Here is a 20435-nt window from a genome sequence, read left to right as displayed (position 1 = left end):
CAGTGTTGAACCAGCTAAGTGACAGGAACAAGAGTGACCTCCGGTTCCCTCACAGATGTTGCTAGAGCTCTAGAAGATATCAAAACTGAATAGGTTTGCCCCTGGGGAAATTGAATTCCTTCATCAAGATCTGGGTCTGCCACCGTGCATTTTAGCGTATTTCTTTTTAGCACCATCTTCTAAAATTTTTAGTTTGTTGGGAGGCCTGGATGTTGCGTAGTTGGACTTGCAAAAGACCTTAATTTTCAAACATCTGACAAAAACATGGTTCTACAATATCTAAATTAAGGTCTTGGTATATTGTTTGAAAACTGTATATTGCTTGCACGCTGGAAGACTGGATCTTGTTCTTCTGGAAGCCTGTAGGTTTTAAGCCATGTTGGTTCGTGGCTGCTGTCTTACTACATTTTGTGCATTTTCCCCCTGAGATTAGAATACCATCCTTATTTATCTATTCCAAATGCATCTCTCAGAAGGTTGAGTTGCTGGTGCTGATAGACAAATCATCTATTTATTATCACTGGAGGGAGAAGGAAGGCCTAGACTTCTGTGTTCACGCTGAGCTTAACCTGAACCTTGAAACAACAACAACAAAATCTTTGTGCGGGCAACAGAGACCTCTGTAGACAAGTGGCTTTTCTGCATAGCTTCCTAACGGCTGCATTCCAGCTTTGTACTTCTACTTTCCTTGCACCCATCCTACAACAAGCTACTACCGTTTTAAGTAATTTTCAGAATGACCGCCCTGTTAGCTCTCGTCAAAGACTAATAATGTCTGCAGCCAGCTCAGTTTTTTTAAGATCAGTAACTAATTTAATCTTATTTTCTAAACAAGTGGTCATTTTTTCTTTTGGAGCTCTTGAAGTGGCCTTCTGTCAGAAAACCAGAACTTTAAAAAACCTGTGCTTTGGAAACAACCTTACAAGATCCTAGCTTTTACATGCCAAAAGGTGACTCTTGCCTTTACTTAGAAGCTGCAGATTCTGAATGCTGTCACCAATGCTGCTGTAACAAATGTACTGAAAATACAAAGAGGCTATTAATGACGGCATTCATCCCTGCATATACCATCAGCCTACGCACCATAGTGGCCTAGTTGCTTTCGTAAAGCAGACACGCGTATACGTTTCCCATCACGCTTTGGCAATCAGACCAGGTTAATCCATCCCTGATCGATCGAGAAGGTATCCAAGCATCGTAGGTAATGGTAATTGATTTTTTTTTTGGTATTGTTTTGAACTCTGGCCTGGGGTTCTTCATCCAAATTTTGCAGAAGGCTTAGCTAACCGATTTCATGGTAACCAGGTCTGACTGTGTATATACAATAGTGTAAATAATCATTTGTAAATTAGTGTGAATTGTATGGTACCTTGCATTTACGAACTTATGTATTTCATTGTTACCCTCCTTTTTGTAGAAATTTTTGATGTAAAGAGAATAGTTCTTTATGTGCTGACCTCTTTTGTTAAATTGAACACATTCAAGGGGATTACTGCTTTTTGGGGAACGATAGGGTAAGGTACCTGAAAGTACCCGTTAGCTTTCAAAATATACTTTTCATTGTGCCTGTAGTGTTTACATTCCTGTTAGCACATTTACTTCGGAGGAAGCAATCATTTTGAAAACGAGCGAGTTTAATACAATAATCGGCTATAAGCGACAGATGGGCCAATTAGAGGGAAAAGGTATTTTCCCATTGGAGAGGCCAGCGTAATTTCTAAAAAAGTGTGGTTTGTCAGTGCATGGATAGGTGACTTTTACTGAGGAAGAAGTTCGTGCGGGTTCCTTTCTTGAAAGCATAGGCCCTTGTGAAGTGAGACACAGGAGCAACCTTAAAGCTTTTTAGTTTCTTTGTTTTTAAAAAAAACTGGCACGACTAGTATGACATGAACTGATCAGTGGTTCTGGCCTGTACTTGCAGCGAAACTATGGTCAAGTAAATGAGAGGAAGTGTTGCCAAGATAAGTTTCTTTAAGTCTTCTGAATATCAAGAATTCGTGATTTTTTTAAAAATCTAGTTCTGCAGCCACCGTGTCGCATTGACATTTTGAAAAAACGTTGCTGGTTTCCGTAGAGATCTTTCACTGTTAGGCATGGAGTGGCCTTCAGGGTTGGCTTCCGTCTTCCCCCTTTTTTCAGCGGAAATTTTAGAATGATCAGTCTCTGAACTTTATCCCAGTTTTTTGTGTGGAAAGAAAATCTATCCTAGTCAAAACCCTATGTATTCCTAATTGATCCAGTATATATATTTGAGGGGGGAGCTTGTTTCTTTAAACAAGAACTCCACTGTGCTTGCCTGATTGGGATTGAAAATGCATTTAACTGCAGAACTTGAGTGAGAAGACTCTGAACTTGTGGTATGATCACACTTAACCGGATAGAGCATGACCAAGTAAATATTTATGAGATGCAAATTTCTGGAATGGAAAAAAAAAGGTAAATATGAGATTTGCTGGCACATGCTGTTGATAGGGCAGGTTGATAATGTGTTTTGTTCTTAGAGTGGTTTAGTAAATCACACAATACAGGCTAGCATAGTGACAAATTACCAAAGCATTTTTTTTAACCTACACTAACCGAGAAAACATGTTCAGAATTATTTTGTAGCTGTGCTAATATCTGATCTCAGTGGCACCCCTGATAGTAATTCCACAAAGACAGTTAAACATAACATCAGGGAATTATATTTTAAAATTCTTACAGTTCAGTCCAACACAGTGTCACTCCAGTCTGAACTAGTGAGCTCTGTGGACAATTACATATCTTCACATTCATACTGGCTATTGGAAAGTTGCTACCTGCCCTTTCAGTTTCTCATAGGATTGGAGTCACTAGTATCTGATGGTGCATTCAGAGCCTGAATAAATATTTGCATAGAGTAAAGATTGAAAAGCTGAAGGTTGGAGGATTTGTGTGTGAATCGGCCATTTTGATAACGTGACAAGCCATTCAATAGCTGTCTGGAGTTGGCACTAGACTTCAAGGCCTTGGATGATTTTAGGCAAACCATTCTTGCTCTCCACCCAAAAAGATGGAAATTAATGAATGAAAATGAAATTAATTAAAAATGAAATTTGTCACCTAGTTTGCAAGTTGTATGCGAAATTAAATGAGCACTTAAAACAAGTTGTAGAGCACGAAGTGAAAGCTGCTGCAGAAGTTTATAAATGTGATAGTAAAGGCCGATCCCCACCAACTTTTAGAGAATTGCGGGGGGGATGCTGAAGAGAAGACAAAGCACAATCAAACATCATATCAAAAGTGCAAAAAAATGTGGATTAAGGAACAAATTCCTTTTCAGGTGCCACCCGCAAACTGTCTGGACCTCAGTTTTTACAGGGTGTGTAAAGTGGTTTGGATCCAGTGGGATCACCAAGAGAAGTGTGGTTGTTAGCTGCGGGCCCCTGCCTCCATAAGGCAGTTCTGACCCTGGGAGAGCTGATTTGCAGTGCATACCAGGCCTGTGACAACCCCCCTGCACCAGCCATAAAGGTCAGGGAGAAGAGAGCAAGTGTATCCCCTTTTTTCAGGAGGACAGCTCTGGGGTTCGCGTCCTTCGTCTTCACCGTAGGCCCCCAGCCCACCTGGCTGTTAGTCCAGATGTTCCCCAGAGTCACAGGATGCTACTGCCCAGGAGTTAATACAGTTGGGGGGGGGCCAAAATCTGCATCCAGCAGCATCTTCTGCTGACAGATCCCTGGATACAACCCAGTATCTTAAGCCTTCTGGAGTACTCTTTATGGGCAGCTGCCCATTTACAAAGGTAGACCATAACTGCATATGGCTGCTTAGCAACTGATTTGCGAATAGTCTCAGCACTGAGTATCTCGACACCTCAGGTGATAAAAGCTTAGCATTTGTGGGTTTTTCTTGAGACCCAGTGTCCATCTTTCTCTGATGTCAGCTCACTTTAGCAGTACTTCCCATGACTTTTGTCCCATTAAACATTCTAGCCTATGTCTGTCGAGTCCAATCTTGTCCTGTGAATAAACTGGGTTTGCCTGTCTAAGGAAAGAGCGGGGGGTGAAGTAACCCCTTCTGTATGTTACGAATGGAATTAAACTGTGCGTTCTGTTCATTGGCTTGTACTGGAGTGAAACGTATTTCTTTTGAAGCTAAGCAATGTTGAAGCTGTGTAACAAGGCCCTTTTACCATTGATTTCAATGAAGGAATGTATCTTGCAAAGAGATTTATATTATGTAAATAATTCAAAATTGGTTGTAACAATAAAGACGGTTTCTAACTGCAGCAATGACTGTATTCCCGGTTTTGCTTTTTTGAGCTCATAAACCCATAAAACAATATGTTTCTCTGAAATACCCAGGTTTCTGTAAACCATCCAAAAACTTCCTATGTTAGCTTTTTGAATGTGAGTACCATACAGTATCTAGTGGTTAAAAATGGTGGACTCCAATCTGGAGAACCAGGTTTGATTCCCCACTCCTCCACATGAGTGGCGGACACTAATCTGGTGAACTGGGTTTGTTTCCCCACTCCTACACATGAAGCCAGCTGGGTAACCTTGGGCTACTAACATTTTCTCAGCCCCACCTACCTCACAGGGTGTCTGTTGTGGGGAGGGGGAGGGGATTGTAAGCCGGTTTGAGACTTCCTTAAGTGTTAGAGAAAGTTGGCATATACAAACCAGCTCCTCTTCTTCATTACATTTTTTTAAAAAAAACAGGGAACGCACCTACATTTGAGTGTTTCAAGTGAAACATTTTTTTAAAACGTTTTGAGGATTTTGAGGAAGTAAAATTGCGTAAGGAGCTAAAGGGAAAGCCTTCCTAGAACACTGGTGGTTCTTTACTCTTCATAATTTCTCCCATGCTAAAAAAAATTAAAACAGGAGGATCACTAATAAGGATGCTTAGAAACCTACCATGTCCTGTCTGCTGGTCAGTAACAGGGAACTGGGTTTTCTGGGATCAGTTTGACTTAAGCAACCTGTTTGTGGCTGTTCAGCTGGTTGCGTCACTGAATTCCTAACGATGCAGTCCAGCGCAATTGCCGTTTCATGTGTGTACATTCTCGCACAGGCCCGTACTACCCCCCAATCCTCACTGTACAGCTGCTCTGCTCAGGCGATTGTTTAAATAGACAAATCAGTCGCAAAACATAAATGCATGGTAAATAAATGCCGTGTTTTAATAGAATCCTACCCTTAGGTCTTCGTCTACACGGCCCATAGTAACACTAATGGCCGCTGGTTGGTTTGCTTTGGCAGCGTCTTTCCGTGTGCTCGGTGTTGTTGTTGTTTTTAAAAAATAGATGCAATCCTGTTTGGCAGGTGTTTGGGGTTGTTCAGCTGACATCTCACATCTGATTGACCCTTGAAAATTGTACGACTATCGAACACATTCTTGTCGAAATTCGCAGCATCCTTACTCTCTATTTGATCAATAGGTAAGGTTGATGGACTACTTCCCCAGTTCTTTCCCATTGTTACCCATTGTCCACAGTACCTGCCCTTGGCCTGTTACCCTTATACTGAAGTTTGTGCTAATAATATCAATGAAGGCCGAAACTCTTGCCAAAGGTAAGCGCTGGATTATGACTGCTGCAAAGGCAATGATAAATAGTTCCATAATATATTGTCGAAGGCTTTCACGGTCAGAGTTCATTGGTTCTTGTAGGTTATCCGGGCCACGGTTACACAGCCCGGATAACCTACAAGAACCAAAGTTCCATAATACTTTGCGTCTCAGCATTTGAAGTAAAATCAAGTGCTAAACTGCCTGGCTGGAAAGAATGCCATAGTGGGCGAGAAAGCAACCTGGTAGCTAGTATCAATGGGGTCTTGTATAACTTACTAAAAACCAAGCAAAGTTGTTACTTGAACAAGTGAGAAGAGGATGATAAGGAAGGTAGATAGAATCGTAGAGTTGGAAGGGGCCATACAGGCCATCTAGTTCAACCCCCTGCTCAATGCAGGATCAGCCTAAAGCATCCTTGACAAGTATTTGTCCAGCCTCTGCTTAAAGACTGCCAGTGAGGGGGAGCTCACCACCTCCCTAGGTAGCTGATTCCACTGTTGAACAACTCTTATTATAAAAAAAGTTCCCCTAATATCCAGCTGGTACCTTTCCACTCTCAATTTAAACCCATTATTGCGAGTCTGATCCTCTGCTGCCAACAGGAACAGCTCCCTGCCCTCCTCTAAGTGACAGCCTTTCAAATACTTACGGACAGCAATCGTGTCCCCCCCTCAACCTCCTCCAGACTAAACATTCCCAGCTCTCAGCATGTCCTCGTAGGGCTTGGTCTCCAGGCCCCTGATCATCCCCATCACTCTCCTCTGCACCCTCATCGCTCTCCTCTGCACCCACTTGATTCTGTTGATGTGCTGTAGCAGGACGAGATTCATGGCGAGGATCTTGATGATCAACAAATTGGTAAGGCAGGTCAACCCAACCCTCTCCACTTGGGTTTTGCTAGCTTTTACACAGGCTTTGTCCAAAAGAATATTCTCATTCAAAACCTTCTGCCTTACAAGTTGAATCAAATGAGGCTCTTGATGGAACTATTGGTGGTCTGTTTACAACATTATCCGTTTGTAATCTGGTAACTGCTGAAAGCTATCAGAATGGAGTAACACTGAAGGATGGTATTTTTCAGGTTCAGGTTTAATAGACTTGGAATTTTTTGAGAAATCCGAAAAAAGCGAATCCCCATACTGGTATGGGGTGGGGGTTGTCAGCTTTTTTGGGATAACCCCAAAAAATTCCAGCCACCTCTGAACTCCACGTTGGTCTCTGAGGTGGCAGGCGGTGCAGTGCTGAACGCTAGGCTCGGCTTGGCTGAGCCCAGTGTTCAGCTCTGTGCCGCCTGCCACCTCAGACACCCAGCCAGCCAGCAGGTAAATGAGAGGGAGGGGGGGAGGGGGAGAGGGAATGGGGAGAAGGATAGGGAGAGGGGATTCGCCCAGGGTTTTTTTAATGGTGGGGCTGAAGCAGCCTGAACCACTGATGGGCATCTCGTGGGATTTGATAAGAGGTCTTGGAAAAACAAGCTTTCGCTATAATAAAAAAGCGTATCAAAGAGATTATGTTAGTACATCGAAGATTGGGGACGGGGCGTGGCTCAGTGGTAGAGCATTTGCATGGCATGCAGAAGGTCCCAGGTTCAATCCCCAGCATCTCCTGTTAAAGGGACTAGGTGAGTAGGTGATGTGAAAGACCCCTGCCTTGTAACCCTGAAGAGCCACTGCCAGTCTGAGGAGACAATACTGACTTTGACGGACCAAGGGTCTGGTTCAGTATAAGGCAGCTTCATGTGATCATGTGTGTTCATCTTTTTGTGCTCATCGCATTTGCTCATCTCAGTTTTTCGGAATACCACCTCCACGTGGCTTGCCTGCCTATACCTATTTTTTTGACAATTCCTCGTCTCTCTAGATCAGGCTTGTCCAAACTGCACTAGATCAGGCTTGTCCAAACAGATCTCTAGATCAGGCATGTCCAGTCAGGCTTGTCCAAACTGCCCCCGGGCCACATGGGGCCCAGGAAGGCTATGAATGCGGCCCAACACAAAATCATAAACTTACTTAAAACATTATGAATCAGCTATTGTTAGTGTTAGTGTATTTTATGTGCGGCCCAAGACAATTCTTCCAACGTGGCCCAGGGAAGCCAAATGATTTGACACCCCTGCTCTAAATAGAGCCTTCTTTTTAGCTAGATTAAACGCTAACTCTTCTATGGTTTTGCAAGGTAGATTTTTGAACCTGCCATATTCAGAAAGGACTTGTCCGTGCTCTTCCAGTTCCATCGATTCACTAGCTCATGTGCTCTTGGAATGTTGTTTCTATGAGGATCTTAGATTACGATATCTCTCTCCTCTTTTCATAGATAAATCCAATGCCTCTGTCTGATATAATGCCTTTTTTTATTAAGCGACAGGGATCCTAAGGCTACACTGGCTGTGGCAAAATTTATCTCAGTCCATATATCCCCCAAACAATAGATTTAACACTATGCTGCTCAAGATCAATGGATCAAGGAGCGTCTAAGGGATAAAGGAAAGGAAGGGAATTTTTTTCCCCCCAAAAAGAAAGTGGCCTGAATAATGCCGAAAAAGTTCAGCATTATTCGGGGTCTGCTTTTCGGCTCCCTTAAATCACCGCCATTTTTTCGGGATAAAACCTTTTTTCTTTTTCTTTTTTGCTGAATGCACACCCCTAGCGGCAGGTGTTTGGGCATTAGTAGTTAAAAGTTTAGAAGCATCCGATTCACTTTCCTAAGGTAAACCCTGGCAGCTGCTCCCAGGTGGCAGCAGAACTGCGGCTCAGCTAGTACCACCTGCTCCTTCCAGTTGCTTTCAAGACAGCCAGCATGTCATATACTAAGATGCCCAGGAAAAAGGTATTCTCCCCCCCCCCCGCTTTATCTCTCGATGAGTTGCAGCCAAGATCTGTAATTGCCTCACTCTTAATGTTGCGTAACTGTTAGCGAGACTCAAGCCAAGCATTAATGAATTTTACCAGAACTTCATTTTTTAATGAGCATCATTAATCGTTAGTCAGGCATGTTCCAGCCCACACTTTGCTAAAGTGAAGGATTGCCAACTGTGTTGTGCTATAAAAACAGCATATCCCCCCCCCCCCCAGATTTTATGATAAAACAAAACGATTCAAAAGAAATGTCTGTTAGGAAGAGAAAGTGTGCAAGTGAGTATTTGACCTTTCCAAGTGTTTAAGAGGCAACTGTTGTATGTATGGGATGGCCTGATTATACATCCCTTTGCAGGAGTCCCCCTTTTGGCCTCAAATACATGATCATTCTTGGACCACAATACTACTGATGTATTTAAACTGCTGTTGGCAATTCGTATGCTACAGTGGAGTAGGGGCCGTGGCTCAGTGATAGAGCATCTGCTTGGAATGCAGAAGGTCCCAGGTTCAATCCCCAGCATCTCCAGTTAAAAGGACCAGGCAATAGGTGATGTGAAAGACCTCCGCCTGAGGCCCTGGAGGGCTGCAGGCAATCTGAGTAGACAATACTGGGACAGACCAGGGGTCTGATTAGGGTTGCCAACCACCAGCTACTAGCTGGAGATCTCATGCTATTGCAACCGATCTCCTGCTGATTGAGATCAGTTCTCCTGGAGAAAATGGCCACTTTGGCAATTGGACTCTATAGCATTGAAGTCCCTCCCCTCTCAAACCCCACCCTACTCAGGCTCCGCCCCAAAACATCCCACCAGTGGCAAAGAGGGACCTGGCAACCCTAGGTCTGATTCAGTATAAGGCAGCTTTATGTGTCATGTGAGTTGTCTTGGTTCACATGGGGAATCTTGTGTTAACTTTGGTAGAGTCATCCATTGTACCACAGAGAATATTCGCTTTCCTTGTGTGTGCTATGTGCCATCAAGTAGCTTCCGACTTAGGGCAACCCTACCAATTAATGACCTCCAAAACGTCCCATTGTTAACAGCCTTGCTCAGGTCTTGTAGACTAAGGGCCCTGGCTTCCTTGACTAAGTCTATCCATCTCATGTTGGGTCTTCCTCTTTTCCTACTGCCTTCATCTTTTCCTAGCACTATTATCTTTTCCAGTGATGTAGCCTTTTCTTAGAGGACACAATAAAAAAATTCTAGCCATCACTGTTGTTGGAAAAAGTGGGAAGGAGCTCTACAATGCAATAATAGGAATCCCATGTTTGGGGTTTCTGGGCCTTCATGTCTGCATAAACTTCCCTGGGATCCCCCAACTCCTTGCTAAAATTGCTTTCTGGCTGTGCATATCATAATCATGGCCTCCTTGCAGAAAACAAGACCTCCTGAATTAAACCAAGGGGTATGTCTAGGCCAGAATCATGAATAGGGTTGCCAGGTACCTTATTGCCACCAGAGGGAGGTTTTTTGGGTGTAGCCTGAGGAAGGAGAGGTTTGGGGAGGGGAGGGACTTCAATGCCATAGAGTCCAATTGCCAAAGCGGCCATTTTCTCCAGGGGAACAAATCTCTGTGGCCTGGAGATCAGTTGTAATAGCAGGAGATCTCCAGTTAGTACCTGGAGGTTGGTAACCCTAATCATGAAGGTGGTCTGCTATGACTGGGAAGATGAAGAAGAGTTGGTTTTTATACCTCAATTTTCTCTGCCTTTAAAGAGTCTCAAACCAGTTTATTACCTTCCCTTTCCCACCCCACAACAGACACCTTGTGAGGTAGGTGGGGCTGAGAGAGTTCAGAGAGAACTGTGACTGGCCCAAGGTCACTCAACAGGCTTCATGTGAAGGATCGGGGAAACCAACCCAGTTCACCAGATTATAATCCGCCGCTCTTAATCACTACACCACACTATACTACACATGAAACATGAAGGCCAACAGCTCTCCTTGTCCCCAGTATCTGATACTCAGTGGGATATTGTTATGGAACCTGGAGGGTCCATTTAGTGGTCAAAGCAGTTGACATATTTAACCTCCACAAATTTATAGAGCTCTCTTCCATAGACTCATGGAGTTGGAAGGGACCACCAGGGTCATCTTGTCCAACCCCCTGCACAATGCAGGAAATTCACAACTACCTCCACCCTCACATCCCAATGACCCCTGCTCCGTGATGGCAAAAAAACCCTCCAGGATCTCAGGCCAATCTGGCCTGGAGGAAAATTGCTTCCTGACTCTAAAGTGGTGATCGGCATTTCCCTGAGCATGTAAGAAAGGGTCACGAGAGCCAAACACCTTCCTGCCCTCTCTCAGGAGATTTCACTTGGCAAAGCCTTGCCGGTTTAAACACCAGGCTAAAACATTTCTTTTAATCCAGGGTTTTCTTAAACCCATCATGGTTTTAACATTATATTTTGTCTTTCAATTGTATTTTTTAAATTATTGTGAATTGCCTTGTATGTGTGTGTGTGTGTGTGTGTGTGTGTGTGTGTGTGTGTGTGTGTGTGTGTGTGTATATATATATATATATTTATATATATTTATTTTTATGTATACACACACACACAAGGCAATTCACAATAATTTAAAAAATACAATGTACAAAATACAAAATATGTATATGTATGTGTGTATACACACACAACTATATATATTCACTTAAAATGCGGTGTTGGAGGAGAGTTTTATGGATACTGTGAACCACTAAAAAAGACAAATAAGTTGCTTCTAGATCAAATCAAGCCTGAATTCTCCCTAGAAGCTAAAATGACTAAACTGAGGCTGTCGTCCTTTGCTCACATTATGAGAAGATGAGAGTCACTGGAAAAGACAATCATGCTAGGAAAAGTTGAAGGCAGCAGGAAAAGAGGAGGAAGAAGAAGAGTTGGTTTTTATGTACTGAGTTTCTCTACCATTTAAGAGAGAATCAAATCGGCTTACAATCACCTTCCCTTCCCCACAAGACACCCTGTGAGGTAGGTGGGGCTGAGAGAGCTCGAAGAGAACTGTGACTAGCCCAAGGTCATCCAGCTGGGCTTATGTGTAGGAGTGGGGAAACCAACTTGTCCGTCGCTCAAGTTTAGGAGATTAGAGTACACCATTCCAAACCACTGCTCTTAACCACTACACCATGCTGGCTCAATCAAGGAAGCCATGGGCATCAGTTTGCAAGACTTGAGCCAGCCTGTTAAAATGTTTTGGAGGTTGTTAATGCATAGTGTTACCATAAATCAGAAATTACTGGACAGCACATAACACACATGTACACACAAGAAAGAAAGAAAGAAAGAAAGAAAGAAAGAAAGAAAGAAAGAAAGAAAGAAAGAAAGAAAGAAAGAAAGAAAGAAAGAAAGAAAGAAAGAAAGAAAGAAAGAAAGAAAGAAAGAAAGAGCCAGCCTTGTATAGTGGTTAAGAGCATGGTGTAGTGTGGTGGATTCTGATCTGGAGAACAGGGTTTGATTCCCCACGCCTCCACATGAGCTGCGGAGGCTAATCTGGTGAACTGGGTTGGTTTCCCCACTCCTCCACATGAAGTCAGCTGGGTGACCTTAGGCTAGTCACAGTTGTATTAAGAGCTCTCTCAGCCCCACCCACCTCACAGGGTGTCTGCTGTGGGAGGGGAAGGTGATTGTAAGCTGGTTTGATTCTGCCTTCAGTGGCAGTGAAAGTTGGCATATAAAAACCAACTCTTCTTCTTTTTCAAAATCCAACAAAATTTGCTAGGTCCTCATTTTCTGCGCTAGCGCCAATCAGTAAGGAATGTTTGCAAGGGTGGCCACAATGTTCTACTTCCACAATGTTCTTTTTTAAAAGCGTTCTAGCATTCTTCAAACAGAGGAAGCCCAATGCTGCAACACAAACACATTTGTTAAGTCGAAGGAGCAAGAAGCCTGCGTTACTTGAAAAGCTTTCCTGGTTTTCAGGGATGGGACTTTATTTGGAGGATTTATCTGCAACTTAATGTCAAACAGTCTTGAACATGGGTTTCTTTTGCCAAGAGCAGCATAGCATAGCTTGCAAAAAAATTTGGGGGAGGGGGGAGGAATGTTTTCTAATGTACGTGGTGATGTCCACTCTTCCTTGGCTGAGTCGACATGCAGCATTTCCCTGAGTACCTGATTTTGCCGCTATCTGTCTGCTCCTAACTGCTCAGCCGTTCAAAAAGGATAACTTGGAAGTCATTGCAGACTGTTTCTCATCATGTTCTTATTGCACCGCAAGCCTTGGTCTTGGGGTGGAAAAACCCGTTGCTCTGCAGTTGGCAGGGGCTTTGATTTCCCCTTAGCAATGCCCCGAAATGTTCCATCGTCATGAAGAAAGAGAGCGCTGTGGTTCACTCGGTCTTGACCGTGCGTAGGTGGATGGAGTCGGTGGCTGCTCGCCAGGACCAGCTGTGCAGGGATGGATTCAGAATGCAACTGGATCTTGGGCTGAATGAACAATGGGATTCTTAGGTTGCCCGTGTGCAGAGATAATGAGGCATGCTGCTCATAAAGGGGATGGGGAGAGAAGGCCAGCTAAAATTAGAGAGTCTTTTGAAAAGTGCCCAAGAAAACAGTTGCAAAGAATACAGGGATCTGACTGGAGTTAGGATCAAATGAAACTGCCTTGTGCTGAATCAGAGCACTGAGGGGCCGTGGCTCAGTGGTAGAGCATCTGCTTGGCATGCAGAAGGTCCCAGGTTCAATCCCCGACATCTCCAGTTCAAGGGACACCCCCTTCAGACCCCATAACTTCGGACCCCCTAACCCAATCTTTACCAAACCTGGGGGTTCTTGCAAGGAGAGTCCCTTCCTGCTACCCTGAAAATTTGGGACCTCTACCTGCAAAAATGCCTCCCCAGGAGCTGTGCAAAAAAACCCCCATTGGATAACATAGGCGTTTCTCACACCTAAAGTGTGAAACCACAAAGAGGAAGTGTTTAAATTTCTTTGCACAGCTCCTTGGGGTGAAGCTTTTTTGCAGGTAGAGGTCCCAAATTTTCAGGGTGGCTTGAAGAGATTCTTCTTGCAAGAACCCCCAAGTTTGGTGAAGATTGGGTCAGGGGGTCCGAAGTTATGGGGTCTGAAGGGGTCGCCCCCATTCGCCCATAAGAATGAATAGGAGCCTGCTCCAATGCTTTCTAATGGGGGATGGGGTTAACCCCTTCCATACCCTATAACTTCGGACGCCCTGATCCAATCTTCACCAAACTTGGGGGTTCTTGCAAGAAGAGTCCCTTCAAGCCACCCTGAAAATTTGGGACCTCTACCTGCAAAAATGTCCCCCCAGAGCTGCGGAAAGTTGTGAATGTATTTAAATGGCTTTAAATGGTCAAATTATTCGGGAATCCCGAATTTAAAGTCGAATTCCCACCTATACCAGTATAGGGGAATTTTTTTTTCAACAGCCCTATGCTGGACGAGATGGACCACTGGTCTGATCCAACAGGGCTCTTCTTACGTTCTTAGGATGCTGGACGAGATGGACCACTGGTCTGATCCAGCAGGGCTGTTTTTAGGATGCTGGACTCGATGGGCCACTGGTCTGATCCAACAGGGCTCTTCTGATGTTCTTATGAAGGCCTTGGGCTCTATGCCCTGTTGTTGGTCCTCCAGGGGAACCAACAGGATGCTGGACTAGATGGACCACTGGTCTGATCCAGCAGGCCTCTTCTTACGTTCTTATCTCCTCTGTATACAAATTTAGATTGTAAACTCCTCTGGGCAGAAACTTGTTTCTTCTCATTTCTTTTCTCGTTGTTTCGGTTACTCTTCAGGGCCCCAAGTACACTGATGGTGTCATCTTAATGACGTTCGCACAAACCTTATGGGCTTGGGATGCGATTGTCCTTGGCAACTTAATTTGAAACACTGAAAGGTTGCCGTGACCGGCTGCTTTTATCAACCAGATCTTCTTATTAGGGATAATTACTTCACTCCCTGAGTGAACAGAAACACACAGCAGTTTTAATTCTTCGCTGATTTAATTAGGTGGCTTCCAGTAGCAATTGGAATACTTCAACAAAAAGGGATTGAGATTCACATTGTATCGTGTTTGGTTTCCATTGTTTTTTTGGCTTGGGGGACTAAAATGTCACTGAAGATCAGAGAAGATGGGAGTGGGCAGGCTAACGTTAGACATCCTGTGACGTTAGTGGGTTTTTGCAAAACCACTGCATTTGCTTGAGCATCTGAAACTTTCCAAATTTCTTATAATTCTTAGTGGGTTCATGGTCATCACAAAAATAACCAAGAGGGGAGGGGCTGTGGCTAGGGTTGCCAGCCTCCAGGTGGTGGCTGGGGATCTCCTGCTATTACAGCTGATCTCCAGCTGAGAGAGATCAGTTCACCTGGAGAAAATGGCTGCTTTGGTAATTGGACTCTATGGCATTGAAGTCCCTCCCCTCTACAAACCCTGCCCGCCTCAGGCTCTGCCCCAAAATGTCCAGGTATTTCCCAATTTGGAGCTGGGAACCCTAGCTTGGTAGAGCATCTGCTTGTCATGCAGAAGGTCCCAGGTTCAATCCCTGGCATCTCCACTTAAAGGGACTAGGCAGGTAGGCGATATGAAAGACCCTGGAGAGCCTCTGCCGGTCAGAGTAGACAATACTGACTTTTATGGACCAAGGGTCTGATTCAGTATAAGGCAGCTTCATGTGTTCAAGAGGTTGGACTTTCTTCCTGATGGAAAAAATAAGGGCGAAAGTTTGGGGATTTTCAGTTAAAAGAAAAGGCAGCAAGGAATAATGTGATGACATTTTATTAAAATATGCCTGAAAAAGGGAAACAGAGGAACTTTTTCTCCTTCTCCTTCTACTAGAACTGGGTACCCATTGACAAGCAACAAAGGGCAAGGGAAGAGAAACCCCAAAGTTCATGTTCGTGGCTTCTGTGCACAGAAGACCACTCGATGAACAACAGTTACAGGTAAGTGCATCAGCAGCTTTCTCCTCATCAGGCGACATCACGGAGATCTGCAAAGCTGTGACATGGTCCACACCAATGACCTTCATTCAGCACTACGCCTTTGATGTGGATTCAAGAGCTGACGTGGCTGTGGGGAAAGCGGAGCATAAATGGCCATAAATGGGCTGTTGATTCACAACAGACATAAGGATCTATTTCTTCATTTCAATCAGTTTGTGGAACTCACTGCTACAGAAGTTCATAATGGCTGCTAGTTGAGTGGGCTTTCTCAAAGGGGTTTAGACAGATTGATGGAGGATATTTCCTTCAGTGGCTATCAGCCATGAAATCTCAATAGAACCACCATGTTTTTTGGCAATTTTGTGATTTTGGTGTTGCAAAGAAGCTAGCTGCATCCCTTCCAACTGTCTCTCTTTACTAAGGACATTCTCTGTTTCCTACTCCCTTTCTTTGGTCAATCACTGTACCAATTTTCCTCCCCGTTTTGGCCTGGAGCAGGGTTGCTAACCTGCAAGTGGAGCCTGGAGACCTCCCAGAATTACAACTGATATCCAGACAAGAGAGATCAGTTCCCCTGAAGGAAATGGCTGTTTTGGAAGGTGGACTAAATGGCATTATGCCTCACCCAAGCCCTCCCCTCCCCAGGCTCCACCCCCAAATCTCCAGTAATTCCCCAACCCAGACTTGGCAGTCCTAGCCTGTGCTAAAAAATTTCTTGAAGTGAGTCATTACACTTGCCATTCCTCTGATCTCTCTACAGCATTTCTTGAAAATTAAATCTCTGGGGGGCAATTCACATATTATGAAGTTGTATTCCCCCCTCCTGTATTACTGTTCACCTGATGTCCTGTGAGAGTTCAGTGTTCCAAAACCTATTCCCAGGGGATTGGGGGGACTGATTTGTAGGGTTGCCAACCTCCAGGAGTTCTCCTGCTATTACAACTGATCTGTAGAGTTGCCAATCCCCTGGAGATCTCCTGCTATTACAACTGATCTCCGATAGAGATCAGTTCACCTGGAGAAAAAGGCCACTTTGGCAGTTGGACTCTATGGCATTGAAGTCCCTCCCCTCTCCAAACCCCGCCCTCCTCAGGCTCCGCCCCAAAAATCTCCCACTGGTGGTGAAGAGGGGCCTGGCAACCCTAAGGCACAAGCACAAAATGGCTGCCAGAAGAGGCGGAGCGACACACAGATGACGCCAATTGCAGGGGAGAAGATAGGAAATAGAAAATACACCGGGAAAGAGGGGTGAGAGAGGATAAAATGAAGACTGGTGGCAGCTGCCACTGAAGCAATCTTATTTTGATCGGCATAGCCAATCAGGTCAGTGCAATCTGCAGCAGAGTCACACACACTGCAAGTGTGCGAACATGGGTCAGTCTGAAGAAGTGAGCTGTGTGGCTCATGAAAGCTCGTCCGCTCCCAGAAATGTTGTTAGTCTTTAAGGTGCTACTGGACTCTTGCTCCTTTCTACTGCTATTGACAGACTAACAGGCTACCCATCGTGATCCATCTCCATGAAGAAGTGAGCTGCGGCTCATGAAAGCTCATGCCCTGCCAGAAATGTTAGTCTTTAGGGTGCTACTGGACTCTTGCTCTTTTCTACTGCTATTGCAGGGTTGCCAACCTCCAGGTGGTGGCAGGGGACCTCCTGCTATTACAACTGATCTCCAGCCGATAAAGATCACTTCACCTGGACAAAATGGCCACTTTGGCAATTGGACTCTAGGGCATTGCAGTCCCTCCCCTCCCCAAATCCCGCCCTCCTCAGGCTCCGCCCCAAAAACCTCCCGCCGGTGGCAAAGAGGGATCTGGCTACCCTATGCTATTGACAGCGTAACACGGCTACCCATCGTGATCGATCTCCATGTGTCCGTCTGTCTGCAATAAATTCATAGCTGTCTTAGCAGCAGTTCTCGTAGCAATGGCATACTTTCTCGGCAAGCCTATCGAACCGGCCCACATGTTGAGCAGCCGCTACCCTGTAAATAGACCCGAGAAACATTAATGCAAACAACCCAACCGGTCCCCCAAACATAATGCCAATTGGTCTGTTCTCCCCATCTCTTAATCGGATGCCAAGAATGTAAACCTGGCAAATGAGGTGCGCTTGTGTCAAGTTGTAGCTTACTCTCTGCTGAGAGAGAGACGGAGAGAGAGAAAGAGAGATTTGCTCCAATTTGTCCTTCTCTTTTTCTTTTTTGCACCGGGCCGCTGCCAAAGTCCAAAGTGTCACTGAGCTGACTCAGCAGGGTCACTTCAGTGCCGAGGGCCGCGCTTTGGTGGCTTGTCAAATACCCAGTTGATCAGAGAACCGCTTTAATTATTTATAAAGCACTTTGGAACCTGCTGGAATGGCTGCAGCTTTTGACAACCTCCAAGTCACTGCGGGAGACTATACAAAGTCACCGAATAGCAAAAGGGTTTTTGTTTTGTTTTTTTTAAGAGAGAAGCATTTTTTTGCCGTGTATTTTTTTCATCAAGCCACATGGCTAAAATGTTCCCATCGGCGCCGCATTTTCCTAGCCTCACTCTCCATCTAGTGGCCCTGATCCTAGGGTTGCCAACCTCCAGGTACTAGCTGGAGATCTCCTGCTATTACAACTGATCTCCAGTTAATAGAGATCAGTTCCCCTGGAGAAAATGGCCACTTTGGCAATTGGACTCTATGGCACTGAAGTCACTTCCCTCCCCAAACCCCACCCTTCTCAAGCTCCACCCCAAAAACCTCCCGCCGGTGGCAAAGAGGGACCTGACAACCCTACCTGATCCCCATCTAAGAGGTCAGCTGGATGAGATGTTGGATATCCATTTGTGGATTTCCCGTTCCTTTTCTGTTTCCATTAACAGCAGCTACTAGGAAGAAGGTGCAGTCCTGGATGGCCCAGGGTAGCCTGATATTGCCAGATATTGGAAGAGCCAGCATGGCGTAGTAGTTAAGAGCAACGGACTCTAATCAGGAGAACAGGGTTTGATTTCCCTCTCCTCCACATGATGAAGAAGACAAATTGGTTTTTATATGCCCACTTTCTCTCCCACTTAAGAAAGAATCAAACCGACTTACAATCACCTTCCCTTCCCCACAACAGACACCCTGTGAGAGAGGTGAGGCTGAGAGAGTGTGACTAGCCCAAGGTCACCCAGCTGGCTTCATGTGGAGGAGTGGGGAAACAAATCCAGGTCACCAGATTAGCCTCCGCCGCTTACGTGGAGGAGTGGGGAATCAAACCCGATTCTCTAGAGCAGAGTCCACCGCTCCAAACCACTGCTCTTAACCACCACACCATGCTGGAGTCTACACCACACGGTGGACTCTAATCAGGTGAACCGGGTTGGTTTCCCCCCTCCTCCACATGAAGCCTGCTGGGTGACCATGGGCTAGTCACAGTTCTCTCCGGACTCTCTCAGTCCCACCTACCTCCCAAGGTGTCTGTTGGGAGGAAAAAGGAAGGCAATTGTAAGCTGCTTTGAAACTCCTTAAAGGTAAAGAAAATTGGCATATAGAAACCAACTCTTCTTAAGCACGGTGGGCCCTGGTTAGTACTTGGATGGGAGACCAGCAAGGAAGTCCAGGGTCTCTATGCAGAGGCAGGCAATGGCAAACCACCTTTGAATGTCACTGCCCTGACCTGGATGGCCTGGGCTAGCCTGATCTCATCAGATCTCAGAAGCTAAGCAGGGTCAGCCCTGGTTAGTAATTGGATGGGAGACCACCAAAGAAGTCCAGGGTCGCTATGCAGAGCCAGGTAATGGCAAACCACTTCTGTTTGTCTTTTGCCTTGAAAACCCCACGAGGGGTCGCTGTAATTCAGCTGCCACTTGACGGCACTTTTGACCCCCCAAGATCTGAGCTTAGGTATTATTATTGCTATTAAAGGCAATTTGCAGATATGAAACTCCTAGTTCTTAGCAGCTCATTGAACACTGGGCGATACGATGTCATTGGCCTTCCCCCCCCTTTTTTGTTCTTATATTCTTGTTCCTCAACGGTCATAATTGGAGGCTGAGATCTGTAATCTCCTCTTTCTCTTCCTGCACCTGTCTGATATTTCTTCTTGCTAGACTGAGGAATCCTATTTTTACATCCCTCATTTAATGACATTTCTATACTTGCCATGCATTGATTGACATGTTTGGGCACCCTGCTGTTGTTTCCTTGTTCTTTTTTCCTCTTCTCTCTTTTGGTACATAGGCTAAAGATCATCACAGCAACCTCTCCTCTGGTCTAGGTGAAAAATGTTCAGGAATCTTTGCTTTTAACTCTAATGATACATCTTCACTAAATTTGGGGGGGGGGCAGTGTGGCATAGTGGCTAGAGTATTGGACTAAGATTTGCAAGGCTCGGGTTCAGATCCCCTCTCTGGGTGAGCTTGGGCCAGTCACCCATTCTCAGCCTAACCTACCTCACAGGGTTGTTGTCAGGATAAAATGGAGGAGGGGAGAATGATGCACGAGCTTCTCTGAGGAAAGGCAGGATAAAAACAAATTAACCAAATCAATAATAAATATTTGGTAGTTTTTGCCTAGGACAGAAATGTGTAGCAGCAGACTTGATTGCAATGTAGTAGGATCAAATCCAAGCCAGGACTTGGACACTCCTTGAAGCTGGCTTCAAATCCACATTCAGCCCATCCATGTACGAGAACAGGAACCCGCGGTCAAATAAAAATGGACTGGACAAGTGAAATTCATCACTTATGGGTCTCCTGCCTCCAAATGTTCATTGCCTGCCCATTCCTTTCTGCCCACACCAGACCTCATAGAATCATAAAGTTGGAAGGGACCACCAGGGTCATCTAGTCCAACCCCCTGCCCAATGCAGGAAATTAACAACTACCTCCTCCGCCCCACGTCCCCAGTGACCCCAACCCTCCCCCCACCATGCAGGATTCCTCAATCAAAGCACTCCCGACAGATGGCCATCCAGCCTTTGCTTAAAGACCTCCAAATACAGGGACTCCACCACCCTCCGAGGCAGTGCATTCCACCATCGAACAGCCCTCACCGTCAGGAAGTTCTTCCTAATGTTTAGGTGGAATCACTTTTCTCTTGGTTTAAATCCATTACTCCGTGTCCTACTCCCTGTCCTAGTCTCTGAAGCAACAGAGAACAAGCTAGTTCCCTCAGTTGAGGAAGC

Source organism: Euleptes europaea, chromosome 3 (genome assembly GCF_029931775.1).
Source record: "Euleptes europaea isolate rEulEur1 chromosome 3, rEulEur1.hap1, whole genome shotgun sequence".
Classification (NCBI taxonomy): domain Eukaryota; kingdom Metazoa; phylum Chordata; class Lepidosauria; order Squamata; family Sphaerodactylidae; genus Euleptes; species Euleptes europaea.
This window is presented reverse-complemented; position numbering follows the sequence as displayed.